Source organism: Heterocephalus glaber, unplaced genomic scaffold (assembly GCF_053883595.1).
Source record: "Heterocephalus glaber isolate CG9 unplaced genomic scaffold, H.glaber_assembly_v1.0 deba00000738, whole genome shotgun sequence".
NCBI classification, from domain to species: domain Eukaryota; kingdom Metazoa; phylum Chordata; class Mammalia; order Rodentia; family Bathyergidae; genus Heterocephalus; species Heterocephalus glaber.
In genome coordinates, this window is record NW_028258161.1 from 10,921,662 (window position 1) to 10,938,021 (window position 16,360).

A 16,360-nucleotide genomic window follows, 5' to 3' on the forward strand; every position below is an offset into this window, starting at 1 on the left:
GAGCCTAAATTATAAATGAATTGCTGAGGCTCTGTGTGAACAAGGGTGAGAGTTAAAAACTCCAGGATGACCCAGTCTTAAGGGGAATGAAGAGAACTCTCAGGAATTGTACCGTGTTCTCAGAGTCAAGAGGAAAACCCCTTCCTGCTTCCATCAAGGTGTGAGGGAAGCAGCCATCCTGAGATGTGTAGGGCATTCTGTTTTTAACAAGGCCTGCACTGTAGAGAAACCTTAGTAGACCCCTCTTATCTGTGATCTGGCACTCCATGGTTTCAGTCACTCACAGTCAGCTGCAATCTAAAAGTATTAAATTGAAAATTTCAGAAAGAATTCATAATTTTAAAATAACTTTCATGGGAGCATTTTTAGAGTTGTTCCATTTTGTTATTACTATTGTTGATCTCTTGCTGTGTCTACTTTCTAAATAAACTGTATTAGAGGTCTGCATGTATAGGAAAAACAGTAAATATGGGGTTTGGCACTATCAGATGGCTTCCAGCTTCCACTGGGGATCTTAGAAAATATCTTCCAGGGAGAAGAGGACACTACTGTACTTTGTAAGAGCATCACTTGAGGTTTACCAGGGCCTCAGGAACCAGGAGGAAGGGAAATACTTTACTCCAGCCCCATGTAGTCTTCCTGTTTCACTAAAGGGTGAAAATCCTGAGAAGCCCAAGGGCAGAATCACTGGAAGAGAGAGAGAGACCTACTCAAAAGAATGGAGAACACACCTCAGCAGTGGGCTCCTGCATAATAGCAAGAACACAGCTGAAAGAAGAGTGAGTCTTTGGCAATTTTTAAGAATAAGTCTCCAGGGAAACCTAAAAAAATGGAGTGCCTATTATATACCAGCAATATCCTATTTGCTGAGGATACAGTAGTGTTAAGGAAACCACTGCTCTCAAGAGCTTGTATGCTAGTGGAGAAAAGGAATCATAAAAAGGATGATTTCAGTGAGTGTTATAAGGAAAGTAAAGAAAACCACCAGTGTGGGTCAAAAGGCCTTCTCCTTCATCTGGTAAATACGGGCAGAGCTGCCAGAGATGCCCCTTGATCCTTACAGATTCCACCCACTCCATGCCTCAGAAGGGAAGGCAGAAGTGGAGGGATGGAGGGTACACAGAGGACTCGGGGCTTATGAGTGGCAGGTTTCACTGGCCAGAATGTAGTCAGCGCAGTGCCTGCTGATGTTACATAAAGAAGCACCCGGAGCACACAAAGTACCCACTATTTCTGCCACACGGCCTGTGCCCCAGTTACTTATGTGTTCACTGTGTGTACTATTTGCTAGGGATATTTTGTTAGAAGAGAGGGGGTTTGGGCTAAAAAAAAAAAAGCATGAAGACACCAATCCAATGATTAAAAAAAAGATTTCAAATCTAAGACTGATTTTGGTTTCCTTCTGAAAATGTAAAACTTTCATGTTTTCATGGTTGGACGAAATGGAGAGAAATATTTTGGAGGGGCTTTTATTAGGACACGTCTGCAGTACATAATGATTACATTCTCTGTAGGGGACTGGTACGTGTACATAACACATTTCAATTCCCTTCCCCAACTCCCGCTTGAGAGACCGTTTGGATAAGTGACATACTGTCTTGTCAGAATCAAGAAAAGAAAGGCATCCTCATACATGCAGACATTAAGTTCATAATGGAAGTACAGGTGTCCATCATCTATTTCATCCTTTTCTGTCTTCATCCTAGTCTGTCTTCTTAGACCACAGAGGCTGGAAAACTAATTTCTACATTTCACAAACTCCTTTGCCACTTAGAATCTGAACAAATTAGATTTTTATATACAAATTTAGACTTAATTTAATGAACCAGATACATTGCTATGAGATCTGGCATGTAGAGGTAGGGTAGAGGGCTTGCGGGTTAGTCAGCTTTCTATCACTGCAAAAAACATCTAAAATAAACAACTTAAATAGAGGAAAGGTTTATATTGGCTCACGGTTTCAAACGTGTCAGTCCATGGTTATTTAGCCCTGTTATTTTTGAGCCTTTGCCCAGGCAACATTTCATGGTGAGGTCGTAGAGGAAATCTGTTTACCTCATGGTAGCTAGGAAGTAGAGAGACAGAGAGAGAGAGAGAGAGAGAGAGAGAGAGAGAGAGAGAGAGAGAACACCCCAGGATCCCAATAACTTCCTCAAGGGCACAGCCCTTTGATGACCTAACTTCTTTGCACCAAGCCCCACCTCCTAAGGTTTCACCATCTTCTAATAGCACCACAGGTTTGGGACCACACCTTTAACTTATGGGACTTCGGGAGACATTTGAGATCCAAACCACAACATTTTGTGCAGTTTTGCCGTTTCACCTAGTGAGTCCCTGCACAGATACATTTCAATCTTTTTGTGCCAGCATGAGCAGATATTTCAGGGTCTACGCACAAGTCCCATGGGCATCACAGGCATGGTGTGGGCCTTCGATGCTGCCCATATGGATCATGGCTCTGGAACCAGCAGCAGTGGTGGCCTGCTAGTCATGGCACTTCCTGACTATTGGCACACCAGTTCTGGAACTAGCTCCAGGGAAGGAATAGAAGTGCTTGGGGTGTACTTAGAGTCATTTCTGAAAACTGGTAAATGATTGACTTGTTTAGCACCTCCTTTTCCTCACTCTTGAGCTCTTAATAATTTTCTCCATCATTTAATGTCCCATAATAAACACCTTTCTGTCTATCTAGAGTAGACTTTGCACTGATTAAATCCCAACTGATACATGACCCAAACTGTGTAACAATTATAACTTTTTGTGTATATATGGCATTAGGAATTGAACCCGGAGTCTTCAGACTGGGCTTTTTACTCAGCTATTTATTTTTCATTTTGAGACAGGGTCTAGATAAGTTGTCCAGGGTGGGGTTGAACTTGGGATCTTCCTTCCTCAAAGAAAAGACAGTAATATTTGCAAACATCTTGGTAACATATTTAAATGATATCCCTAACATCCTGTACCAGGATAAATGCAACTCTTACGGAGACCCTATTACTTAGCATTTTATGGAAGTTGCTGAATTTTGTAAAGGAATTTGGCCTAGGAAATGTGACAGAGGCTGCAAGATCTCTCTCCTTTCAAAGCAGGGATCAACAACTAATTTTTATAAAGACAGAAAATATTTTAGGCTTTGAGCTCTTTTGCAATTTCAGTGTATTGCAGATGCAGCCAAAGATATTACATAAGTGAGTGGGTGTGGTTATGTACTAACAAAACTTTATTTATAAGCTGTGTAGCTCACAGCAGTCTTCCGTAGTGATGGTGTCCTCGATTTTTAGATGGGCACCTGGCCATCTAGAACAAAGATGAGTTTTCAGCCTTTGCCGTAACAAGGTGTGGCCGTGTGATCAAACGTGATCTGAGGGATGCAAACAGAGACACTGTGGGTAACTGCCAGGAAGGCCCATTAAAGCAGCAGTGAAGCTGAGGATGGCATGCATTCCTATCTCCCGCTCCCTTTTCCATTGGCTAGAATGTGGGTGAGGCAAGTACTGAAGAAGCATCATGACAATCTGGGTCCCTCGACTGATCTTTGACAACTAGGAACGTCAGGTGGGCTTCCCGACTATGAGAAAGGAGTAAACTACTATCTTGCCTAAACCATTACTAAAAGATCACAAATTGACGTATTCGCTACATGAAACAGGATACTGGAACCTGGCCCAAAATATGTAAATGTCAACTTTAATATAAAAATTTATTTGGTTTATGGTATGTGTGATATCAAATTTCTATATATGACACTTCATTTGGTAGTTTCATGATATGAAATGGAGAAATAAAAATTTCATTAAAGTGAAGGAGGTAAAAGAAGACTTAATCTAATTATACAGATTAAAGACTCATAATACAACACTCAGTAAACTTCCACTCTATGTAGTCTTCAGATCCTTAGTCCAGTCATTGAGCTATAGAAATAGTTTACTATGTTAGTTTTATAAAAATTTCTCTATACTAAATAATACCAGAAAGGTAGTTTTTCCCCTTCCCCAGCCATGTCCCAAGCTTTCTCTATGATGAAATATCTCATTGGGTGCTATTTACATTTCTAGGTTAAGCAGAGGAAAGCTAAACTGAGTTCTTTCCAACCTTGCTATTCAAAGTGTGGTCACCATCATCACCTCCCAGGAGCTTGCTAGGAATGCAGAATCTTGGGCCATGCAGTATCAGAACCTGACTTTAACAAGATCTTTCAGGTGAAATGCAAAGGCATTAAAGTGTGCGAACAAAGCATTTTGATTCTTCTGTACTAGCATCAAGAAGCAAACACCCTTTAAATTCTTTTACCTCTTTCAATCTCAAAACTACTGAACACCCAAAGAAAATATTTCTATCTTACTAAACTACCCACCAAATGCCAAAGCAGAAGGAAGCTAAAGTTAAAATACGTACTTTAATGCATCACCTTTCTTTCATGGGCTCACAGGACAAATGCCTCATCTTCCTAGGATTAGGCTCGTCTCTCATCCTGAGGGTGAAGAGTGGGGGTTTAATAATAAATTCTAGCAAGAAAATGCAGTATCTGCAGAACCACGTAGGGATCCTACCATGTCTGTTAAACTGATAAATAAAACCAGTAGTTTTATTTTGAGACATCAATTTTATTAAGAATCTGCAAAAAGAAGTTACTTTTTAATATTGTTTGTGCTTCACATATATCAGCAGTTTCATAAGTGCTACAATTTTTAAGATATGAAGACTTATATTACAAAATATGAATTGTTTTCTCTGAGAGGAAAAATTTCTTCTTGAAGTCTGGCTTGATTAATACTCTTAAATCTATGCATCAAAGAATTGGAGGAGAGCCACCAGTGCAACCACAAGTGTGAAAATACAAACTTTAAAGAGAAATCAAAAGCTTCTAGAATTAAAATACTAAAAGAAAATGTAAAAACAATCTCTAATCTTTATCAAAGATGATTTCTAGCTATTTATAACTTCTATCATCAACCAGAAATAGAAAGCATGAGAATTTTAGGCAAAACAAAATAAAAGGTATATAAAAATATATAAGGTAGAATCCCATTACATGGGTTAATTATAGCCTTGACTAGATGTGGAAACATTGATGCTATAGCTTGTCCAGGTCGCTCTTAACATTGAGTGAAACATTTCTAAATAAATAGTACTTAGTATAAATATTTTGTTGTGAAGATTAACCTGAACGTATTGTTCCTTGCTATAGTTTGTATATTACGTGGCTTCCCAGTGCCCAGTGTTAAAGGCTTGGTCCCCCAGCATGGTACTGTTGGAAGGTAGTGGACACATTAAGCATTTGGACCTAGTAGGAGGTCTTTAAGTCATTGAAAGAGTGTCCTTGGAGGGGTCAGTGGGGCTCCAGCCCCTTTCTTTTGCTGCATTTGCTCCTAGACACAAGATGAGCAGTTTTGCTCTGCCACTGGCACCCCACCATTGCCACTGGCACCCCCAACCCCCACCAAGGCCAAAGCAATAGATCTTCCTAAACATGGACCATACCCTCCAGAACCATGAGCCCAATAAGACTTCTCTCTTTATAAGTTATCACAGGTATTTGCTATAATGATAGAAAACTAACAAACATACTTCTTCTTCCATTCCACTTTCTAAACTTTGGTTGAAATATTCAGAAATACTGTCAATCAAATTAGCTCACTGGAAGAAAAAATAGGCAATAAGATTCTTGTGCCCTTTTATACTGGCACTTTGGGGGAATTTTAATTCATTCCTACAAACTTCTTAAAATTCATACACTTATGTACTTAAAAAATTGTTTTCCTATCAGTTTGGTATATCAACTAGTGTATACATTAAAGATCTATTTTAATTTCTGGATCAACTACAGGAAGATTCATCAGAAACCTGTTAACATGGAGGGAACACACTTTTTTTTCCTTGTCTAGCAATCTGGGGGTGACCAAGCACCTCATCTTGCCCCAAACTAAAGGGTTTACTGGGACATGTGACTTTTAGCACTAAAGTTAAACAGTTGATCACCCTACATTTTAATAACATACTTTCCAATGTGTGTCTGTACGTGTGTGTGTGAGCACACATGTGTTCAGATGCACTTGTTACTGTCATTTTCAGAGGGCAGAAGAGTGACCTAACAAATATCAACCTTTTTCTAGTTTATGAGCTGTGTAATGAACTATGCAAGGAAGCCTGTAATAAGGTATCTAACCACTCATTTTTTAACACGAGGAAAATTCTAATGTTCAGTGTATGCATTGTAAGTAAAAAAGAATTCTCCACATGGAACATCTTGTCTTGATGATGGTACAAGTAAACAATTCTTTTTTTTTTTTTTTTTTTTTTTTAGTACTAGGGATCAAACCTACAGCTTTTACACTAAACTATGTGATTGGCTCCTTTTTTATTTTTATTTTGAGACAAGGTCTCAATAAGTCGCCCAGGCTGGGGATGAACTTGTGATCCTATTTCAGCCTTCTAGAGCGCAGGGATTACAAGTGTGCACCACCATGTCTGGCTCAGGTGAACGATTCCTGAAACTGTGCTTTCCTTTCAGTCTTCACAAGCTCATTTTTCAGGAGTAGTCTTCAGTCACGTGGACAGCCTGAGGCTGACCAAGCACAGCTGACGGAGGCTTTCTCTGAGCTGAGTGGCTCATCATGCGTAATGAAAGGAATTTTCACTTTTTTGTCAACTTTTTAAAAATGTTTATAAAATTACAGAATTAGCTTTATCTGCTTCTTGTAAACAACACTTCAGTGTAAGACAACTGATTCTGAGTTGTTCACCTATAACTTCATAGAGCAAAAATGTTACAGGGATGTAAAGCAAACTGATTTTTAAAGACTGAAACAGTGAAAATTCATGACTATCTAACTATACCCCCAAAAAAGAAAGCTCACCCAACACATTTACAGTAATGTGCCATCATTTTATCCAGTTATTAGGTGAGCTTTTATATTAAAAACAATTCTAGTGGGAAAAACTAAATACTCATGTTGGGTTTTCAGGATGACTATCCATCAGAGCAACCAAGAAGCCCCAGTATGATGAAAGAAAACCTTACCTTACACAAGAATGCTACCTATGAAGAGAGAAAAAAATGAACTGAATTAGATTATCTTTGTCTAACCCTAATGAAATTATTGTCCCAGGTGAGGACAATCAACTAGTGTGAAAAGCATTAATTGCACGAATAGTGGAGACTCCAACATTCAGAGTGCAAAGTACTATCAAAGACCTCTTTCTAGCCACAGGAGACACAGGTAAGTACACGAGGAAATATCAGATTTTCATCACCCTAATCCTGTGACGGCTTAGTTTCATTTACGGTGGGATCATCAAATATTGTGTCTCCTGCAGTAAAATTAAAAGCATCACGTGTGGCATATTCTATGTGTAATGTAAATCCAGCAAACTTTTAGACCTAATTTTCAGTATAGAGAAAATAAATGGGATGGAAAAAATCAAATGACTGCTCCAGAATACATCCAGACAAATTAAGAAAGTGAGTCATCGCAAAGAAAATGAGGAATGATGCTAATTAGATAAGAAATGAGAGACAAGTGGATTCCATAGGTGGCTTTGGATTTGACTCTAGTTTGGATAGACTAGTGCTAAAGGGCATTTCAGGAGTAACTGATGAATTTGAAAATGAATAGATTACAAGATAAGATTTAAAGCTTCTTGATTTATGAAAGTGAAGATCATTACCATAGAAAGACAGATTATTAAACATTTGCAATGTTCTAGCTCACTTTGGATAAGTATATATATATGTAAATTATCTTTAAGAATAATCAAAAAAAAATTTTTTTTTTTGGTACCGGGGATCAAACTCGGGTCCTTGCGCTTGCGCAGCAGGCGGTGAAACCACTGAACTAAATCCCCGGACCTCAAAATATTATTAAAACAGATAATCTCTGGATAATAAGAATACTGTATAATGCATTTTCCTTTATTTTGAGGGAAAAATTTGTTTTGCTTCTCTTATTCTCTGGTTTTTTCGTTGCACAGATATGGATTTTGTAACAATATAATGCAAGTGTTCATTAAGAAACTAACAGATCTGTGAGTGGAGGGATGGAATGTTGTGGTTCAAGGCCACGAGGTTTTGAGACCTTTCTGGGACCTAGGAGCCGATGACAGCAATAATGTTTGATTTTAAACGGAGAACTTTCAATCCTCAGTAAAGATCTTGAATCCTGGTGAACATTTTTTTTTCTTCCTCGTTTACTGTCAATAATGCATCTTGTGATGATCAGAAAGCAAGTGTTTTAAAGGAAGGAAAGAAAGAAAACATAAGGACAAATAGAAGGAAATTTGGAAAGAAGGAAGTGGGGAAGGGTGCAGGGGAAAAGAGAGAGGGTAATCTGATATCCATTTTCAATGCATGAAGCCTGCCCAAAACTCCCTTCCACCCCATCCTACTCTAACTCCAAATCATTCCTTTTGGAACTCTTCTGTCTGCATATAAATGATCCTGACACACTATATTAGTTACCTATCCACTTACCTGTTTCTTTCTACATTGTAATCTTGAAAGTCAAGGACAGAACTTTGAAACCATTGTGTAGCAAAACTCCAGCACAGTGCCTGGAAGGGAATGGATGCTTCTTCGATGGAGGCTCACTCAGAAGTTCTCCGAGACAACACAAATTAGTATTTAACCCATCCAAGAAATTGCCCCAGCCACTATTATATTAAAGGGAGAAATCCTGAAGTAAATAACATCCAAAGCAACCAGATATAAATTCCTGCCAAGAAGCCCACAGATACCAGGAAATTAATGCTTCCCAAGATCAGCCGATGACTCCAGCTGGCCCAACTTCTGGTCTGTTTGCAGATACAAGACCACAGTGGGCAACTTCTGCAGGTGAAAGTCTGGCTTCCTGAGTGTGTAGCAACCAGTCCTCAGGTCCCAGGAGCCCCTCTCCTGCTCATTAGGAAGCCAGGGTTGAGGCATAATCATGAAGCCTAGGGCCAGGCCTGCGTTTTAACTCCGCATATCCACAACTGAAGTCATCATCAAGAGACTGGCTGGGTTCTTGGCTCCTTCACTTAGTAGCTGTATAACCTTGAGCTCACAATTCTCACCTACAAGTTGATAATCAGAGTGAGGTTCAGGCTGAGTTTTAAATGAAGTGATACCTATAAAAGCTCTAGAACAGTGCCTGGCACTAAGAGTTCCATAAATATTGCCTCTTGCTGCCGTTGTTACTCTCATTATGTGACTTTGTTTTCTCTGAAAATAACTTGTACTATCTATTGAAACTCATCACACTTTAAAAACTTTGAAAAATAATTTGCAAGTCTATTTTTAAATCCCTCAGAGTTTCAGAGCTATTAAACTTATTTCTTGAAAATAAAAATGCAACACTTGCTCATTAGTTTTTAAGAACTGATTGACAGGATGAAAGACTTAAAAGTACACTTTGAACCAGACTCTGCAGAATTTGTGGATAGGGCTGAAAAGTGGTGAATACAGTCAGAAATCCTCTTTCAGAGTGAATCTATGATTTGTCCTGAGATAAATCTTTTAGAGATGACAGCATTATGGGAAAAAAGGATGTTACTTTGTAACAGGAAAGTATAAAACTCACTGGTAGCCAAACATGGTGTGGGACACCTGTAATTCAAGGACTCTGAGAGCCTGAAGCAGAAAGATGGCAGGTTTGAGCCCAATTTGGGTAACTTAGTGACTTAGCAAGACCCTTATCTCGTCAAGAACACAGCTCGGGGCAAGGCCTTGGACTGGATCCCCAGTACAGCAAAAAATAAATAAGTAAATAAACAAACAAACAAAATACATTCACTGGTAAAACATAGTCAAATTCAGAATACTCTAATATGTAATAGTATGTGTAAATCATGTATCTCTAGTGTGAAGGTTACAAGTAACAATTACCAAAAATAATAGTTGCTACAATAATTCATTAAGGGATACACAATATAAAGAGATGTAAATTATGACATCAAGAACATAAAATGTATAAAGAGAGGTGTAAAAGTGCAGTTTTTTTTATGTGACCAAAGTGAAGTTATTATCAGTTTATCTGTTGGCCTGTTATAACTATCAGATGTTATACATAAGCCTCATGGTAACCACCAAGCAAAAATCTATTGTAAATATATTTTTTAAATGACAGTATTAAAAACAAATCTATATAAACTGAACTTGGGCCCCAATACTGAATTCATTGTTAAACCAAGTTTTTTAAAAATTATGAAGCAATTCAAATTACATTGATTTCACTAAAGTAGCTTCGTTTATAATATTAATAATTATTATTTATTAACAACATTATTATTCTTTATTGACAATATTTTGGTGGGAGCAAAAAGTACTTAGGACTAATGAATACATTAAAGTTTTTAATTAATGATGATATCAAATTTCAACTTTTTTATCTTTGATTTTTAAAAACTTTTTGCCTGTTTTATAATTTATATAGTACATTAGTACAATAGTAAACAACATTTACAAATAAATGACTGTACTGCACATGTATCGGAGCTGGTTGCCCTAAGCATTTTTACTCATAAAAGTGTACACAAAAGCTGACGACCACTGCTCTAGAGAGATTTTTTTTTTTCAAAGTATGGCTTTAAAAGCTGTATTAGTTGAGGTTCTCTGGAGAAACAAAATCAATATGAAATGTACTTATAATTATACAAAGAGATTGATGACGTAGGCTTACGGGATCAGAAGGGGAACAATCCAAAACGGCCGCCTGTGTACAAGACAGCGCGAGGATTTAGCAGCAGTCAAAGGCCTGGAAGCTGAGGGTAGAGTCACTAGTATAAGTCTGCTTTGCAAAGATAACGACTTTGCATTGGAAGGCTGAAGGAACTGGAGACCAGTGTCCACAGGCAATGGCAAAGACTAGAAGTCTTAAAAATTAAATATAAATAAATAAAGACCTTCTTCTTCTTTCCCTTTTAATCCGCCTATTGGTCGGTGCCACCCACATCTTTCTCCCGCAGTTTGCTGGCTTCTGTGTCAATCATCCACAGACACACCCAGAACTTCACCAATAGGCTAGGTGGTTCTTTCTCAAGTCAGACACATCTCAATTAAGGATCCACAGCATTACTGCAGAGCATGAAACCCAGAAAACTTGACTGAGCATACCTATATGGGACCTGGAACCAGCATTTCTAACTAGTACTGTAGGCAGTTCCCGGGCTCTGAGTGGAGAACATGGTTCAATACCACAAAGCACGGTGAAGGGGCAGTTAGGGGCAGCCGTATGCCATCTGCTGTGCCCATAGTCAGTTGGCTCCTTGTTAGTCTTGTTGAGGGAAAGAATTGGCAACGCCCACCTCGTTCAAGGATATAAGCCCCCGACTCTCAGTGAAGACCTTATTTCCTAAAGGAATAATAATAATTGCCCCTTTCAAAAACATATTACCTCCCAAGACTTTACAGTGACTCTTCATTGCCATTGCAGGAGCTGCAGTACATGTTAATTGTGAGATTGGCGAAGGAAATTTCATGAATATGCTACAGTAAGTTCAATTTCATTTTGATCATCAAATAGTTTAAATAAATAAATATACACTCCCAACAACCCAAAAAGCCACTATGTGACTATCTGAACCTTGATCTTTAAAGACCTGACATAACACAGGCTGACACGCACACACATACACGTATGTATTAAAAAACACATAGGTACCTCTGTTGTTTGGGATTGAGTGCGCAGTAGGAAACAGTGCAACTTCAAACGCACACATGACTAACAGTATTCTGGCCTCGTGGAACTGCTTCTGTACATCATTTGGTTTCTGTCCTCAAAGTCAAAGGTGATCACCTTCAAATGCTGTACAGCTTTGCACTGTGCTAGAAAGAACACTGGAGTCGAACGCTGCTTCTGAGAGCAGGGGAAGACGAATCGAGCCAGCAGGTCCCTCTTTGCTGGGCCCTGCATGCTGCTCCCTGGCATCGTTTTCTTGCTTTTCCAGCACATGGCTCTGGAGTTATGTAGCAAATCTTTGCTGTAGTTGCAACTGGCAGCAAAAGAACATTTTTGTAATATTAAACAACATTACACCTAGATGAGTAAATGTGTAAAACTAGACAAATCATCCAGGAAATCCAATGCTAATACTTTTATACCAGAAAAAAACCCATGTATATTGAACACTAGCCATACAAATCATTTTACTTGCAAAAAAATATTTTAAACTCGGCATGGTGGCTCACACCTATAATCCCAGCACTCTGGGAGACTGAGGCAGAAGAATGGCAAATTCAAGGCCAGTCTGAGCAGCTTAGAGAGACCCTGTCTCAAAACAAAAAAAGTAGAAAGAGCTGGGAATATAGCTCAGTGAAAGACCTTGAGTTCAATTCCCAATACCACATGCACAAATTAACTAATTAATTACTTTTCCAAACAAAGATAATTTCAGCTTTATTTAAAATTATGTCAAATAACTCTAACTTTTTAATCTTTTAATTTTAATGAATAATTTAAGTATTTTGGACTAAAAATAGCACTTCACAAATAATACATATAAAATAAATTTAATTGTATATTTTCCCTTATTTATTTTAATACACATTATTGATGAAAATGTATTTAAATTGTGGATACTTTTAGTAGAATTAAACTGTATCTGTAATCTGTCAGAACACAAATTATGAGAGAATACTGATTATAATAACATGATTTTTTTGCTGAAAGGAGGACAAGAAAAATAAATGTGGTGGTATAAATACATGATGAGTTATTAATTATATCTTTTTAATTTGTTACTCATGTAAATATTGAGTCCAAAACAAAATATCCAAACATTTGCAATAACAAATAAATTTATTTGCCTTTGATATTTTCCCAACAAAAATCCTGACCTTACACATAGTTTTTGCTTCTTCTGCATGAGGGTATATTTGCCAAGGATTCTACATATTCTATTTGACAGTCTCTTAGCTTAATTTATAACTTTTTAAATATTTAAGCATGTGGTATGTGGGCATTTGTTTGTACTCTTTCCTTGGGCCCCACAAACATTAGCAGCAGGCCTGACAACTATAATAAACAAAAACAAGACAAAATAAAACAAAGCAGACAAAACAACATCGTGAGGACCCGAAGCTGTAGGGGCTGCTGTTATCTCCCTAGGGTTCTTCATCAAAGCTACTGGTTTTCACCCAAGATAAGGCGCTTACATCCTGCTGTGTCTGGTCCCACATGAAAACGACATTTCAGGAGTGCGGGGCTATTCCAAAGCATATTGTTTTTCATTGTGCAGTGGAAAGGATGTACTCCAGATTTAGAACCCTCAGAATAATCAGCAGTTACAGGCTTGGAGAGCAAGCTCGCATATGAAGATGGACATGAGGTATGCCTTGTCATGCCACCTTAGAGATGTGCAAGCTCATCCTACTTCAGGTGACATGTGAGAGTCTACCTGCTCCCCACCTTAGAAAAATGTCACATACAGAATGAAAAATGAATGCATTGATTTTGCACTCCCTGTTGCTAAGCACAAAGCCCAAAGCTATGCAACTACATATTCAGCTGTACCTACAATCATGCAGTCAGGGTTTGAAGTTCTTCATCTCTGTTCTCCCTACATACTTTCAAAGAAGAGGCACAGTTGGGTGATTCGGCACGCAGGCTTTGGGGCCTACCTGACTCAGCTCAAATCCCAGCTCTACCAGTTCCCATCCTTGGGCAATTCTCCGCCTAAGTGTCCTTTATGACAAACTGGCTCCTACCCTCAGTAGTGGCTGTGAGGTTTGTATGATTATACACTTACAACAGCACACGGGCATTTTGTTTCATGTTATAGGTGGAAAACTCTGTGGATTTAAAACACATGCTTAATTATGTCCTATAGAGTATAGAAAAGCAGTATCAGGACATATGTTTTGAGGTGACTGTTCCTACAAGCCTAAGAAGAAATTGTGACATTTAGATATTGCAAAGTTCCCCTTATCCTGGGCTTAAGCCATTCCAGTCACACGATTGACATAACTAACAGCTTTTCCCTTTCTACTAGCTCAACCGGACTTATGGAGTCTCTAAGATCAAAGAATACTGAGCAAAGATCAGTGGAAATCACAACACAAAGACAGTTGATGACTTACAGTCACCCTGAGCCCGTGTGTCTGGACCTCTCTGCTCCCTCTCACCTGCTGTGACCCAGATAAATTGACAAGAAGTAGTCTCCTCATTCAGGGGCCCAGGCCTGGCTTCTTCCTGTAATCCCCAAGAATCACTTCACTGCTACACACAGCAAGTTCACGCACAACAACACCTCTCCTCCAATTACGCTTCCACATGTCACCAAAAGAGGGGTGTGAAAAGGGGCAGGAGGTGTGGGCCAGGGAGGGAAGACCAGGAATTAACCCCAAGAGTACCTACTATTGCCATATGTGTATATATATCTATATATATATTTTTTTCCTCACCGGAAGTCCTAAAAATCTCTCTAGAAACCCAGAGGTTTTTGGCATAAAAGTTGAAAAAAGTCTGATGTAAGAGGTGAAAATACTGTTTTTCAATCAGGCTCAAATTTCTGAAATAATGCTCTCTTTTTGCATGTTTTCGGGAAGGATGTAGGTAATATGGTCACAAAATTTTTAGCAGACACATAAAATGGTCATTCTATCGTCTTTGAGTTCCCTCATGCACTCCCACAGATGATTTATAGATTTACTAGATTCAAGCAATCTTTATATCAGACACCTTAAAACTTTTTAGATGAGGTATATTTGTTTTCCTGTGCTTTGTAAGCTAGGCATGGATTTTGTCTTTTAAATCAAAAGTGATGTATTTGTTGGCCCAGGTTTTTGCATGCAGGTACCCCATAAATATTTATTGTTGATTATTAAAAAGAAAACAATGGAAAAAATAGCTTAACTTTTGTGGGTGTTTGGGGGGTGGAAGATGGCAAGGTCAGCCAGAAAACAGTAATTCTTGAAAATTAATCTCCATGATCCATGATTATAAAAAAATATAAGTATCAAAACCCAAGCACCAATATTGTGCCTAAAAGTAAATCAATGACAAAAAAAGTACATCGATAACTAAGAAGGAAGGGAGAAAGGGAGCAAATAAAGGAGAAAAGAAAGGTGATTAAGATTAAAAAAAAAGAACCTACACTATAACAGTGTAAAAATAATTAGGCTGATTCTCTAAACACATGCGACAGTGTCAGGAGGCGGGGAGAGAAAGGACTTTTTCATTTTCTTTTCCAGTTCTCTCTGGTTGTGGAAGCCTCTAACCATTTAAAAAGCATTTTTCTGGAGCAACTAGGGAGCGTTGGACAGTGAGGACCTCTGCCTTGTGGAGCGTGGAGCGAGGCTTGGTCCGGCCCACACCCTGCCCACCAGCCACCAGCTTAGCATCCCCGCTTCTGGCCTCCTGGCTGTGCTGGTACCTGGTTCCACACTACAGAGGCACAGGGGGTCATAAAGGCCATTGTCCCGAGCTCCAGAAAATAGAGCAAAATTGAACAACAGAAAGAGGGCCTCTCTCAGGCTCCTTGATGAAAATTGAAGCCCACGGGAAAAGTGAAGAGAATCTCTGCAATAAAGGCTCACCAGACCACTGTACTTGGTAAGTCGGAGGAATCATCATCTCCCATTGGAACCTGGACTATCTTCAGGGGAAGGGCAGCTGGAACCTGCAGTAGAACCTTGGAGAGTTCAACCCTGCAGGAGGACAGGGAGCTCAACTTGGGACTTGCAGCCAGAAAGCTGCCTGAATCTCAGGGGTCTGCTGCTGGCTTGCTGAGCCTCATTGACTTATAGCTGCACACTGTTACCCATGTTGTCTGTTGTGACAGCAGAGACATACCCTGAAGGAGGGCCTTCATTTTTATTTTTATTTGTTATTTTCAAAATTATTTTTTTCTACTCTTTTCAAATTTTTCTTTTTTCTTCTTCCTCTTTTCTCTTTTTTCTTTTTCTCTTTTGTTTCTCTCTCTCTCTCTCTCTCTCTCTCTCTCTCTCTCTCTCTCTCTCTCATTCTCTCACATTGTCTCGCTGTCCCACATTGTTCTTCATCTCCCTTTTTGTTCCTGTTCTGGCCCTAATTCAGAGATCTTCTTTATTTTTCTTTTCTTCTTTTTCCTTCTTTAGATTGTCATTAGTTTTAAAGGAAAATATATACAGTTTCTAGCCTCCCTATTGCTGTTAGGTTGTTCTGTTCTCTTCTTTGAGCTTTCATTCTGCCTTTTCCTCTTGTCTTCAATAGTTTCTTAGCATTTGCGTGATCTTCCTGTGTCCTCTGGCCTCACTGTTATCCTTTCCCTATCCTTCTACCCATCTATCCCTCCTTCCCCCAACTCCTTCTAAGTCCCCATCCTGAAGGGTAAAGTTGCAGTATTGAACAGTTTATTCACTATAAACATATGTTGGGCTGGTCCTTGATTTTGATTTAATTCACAC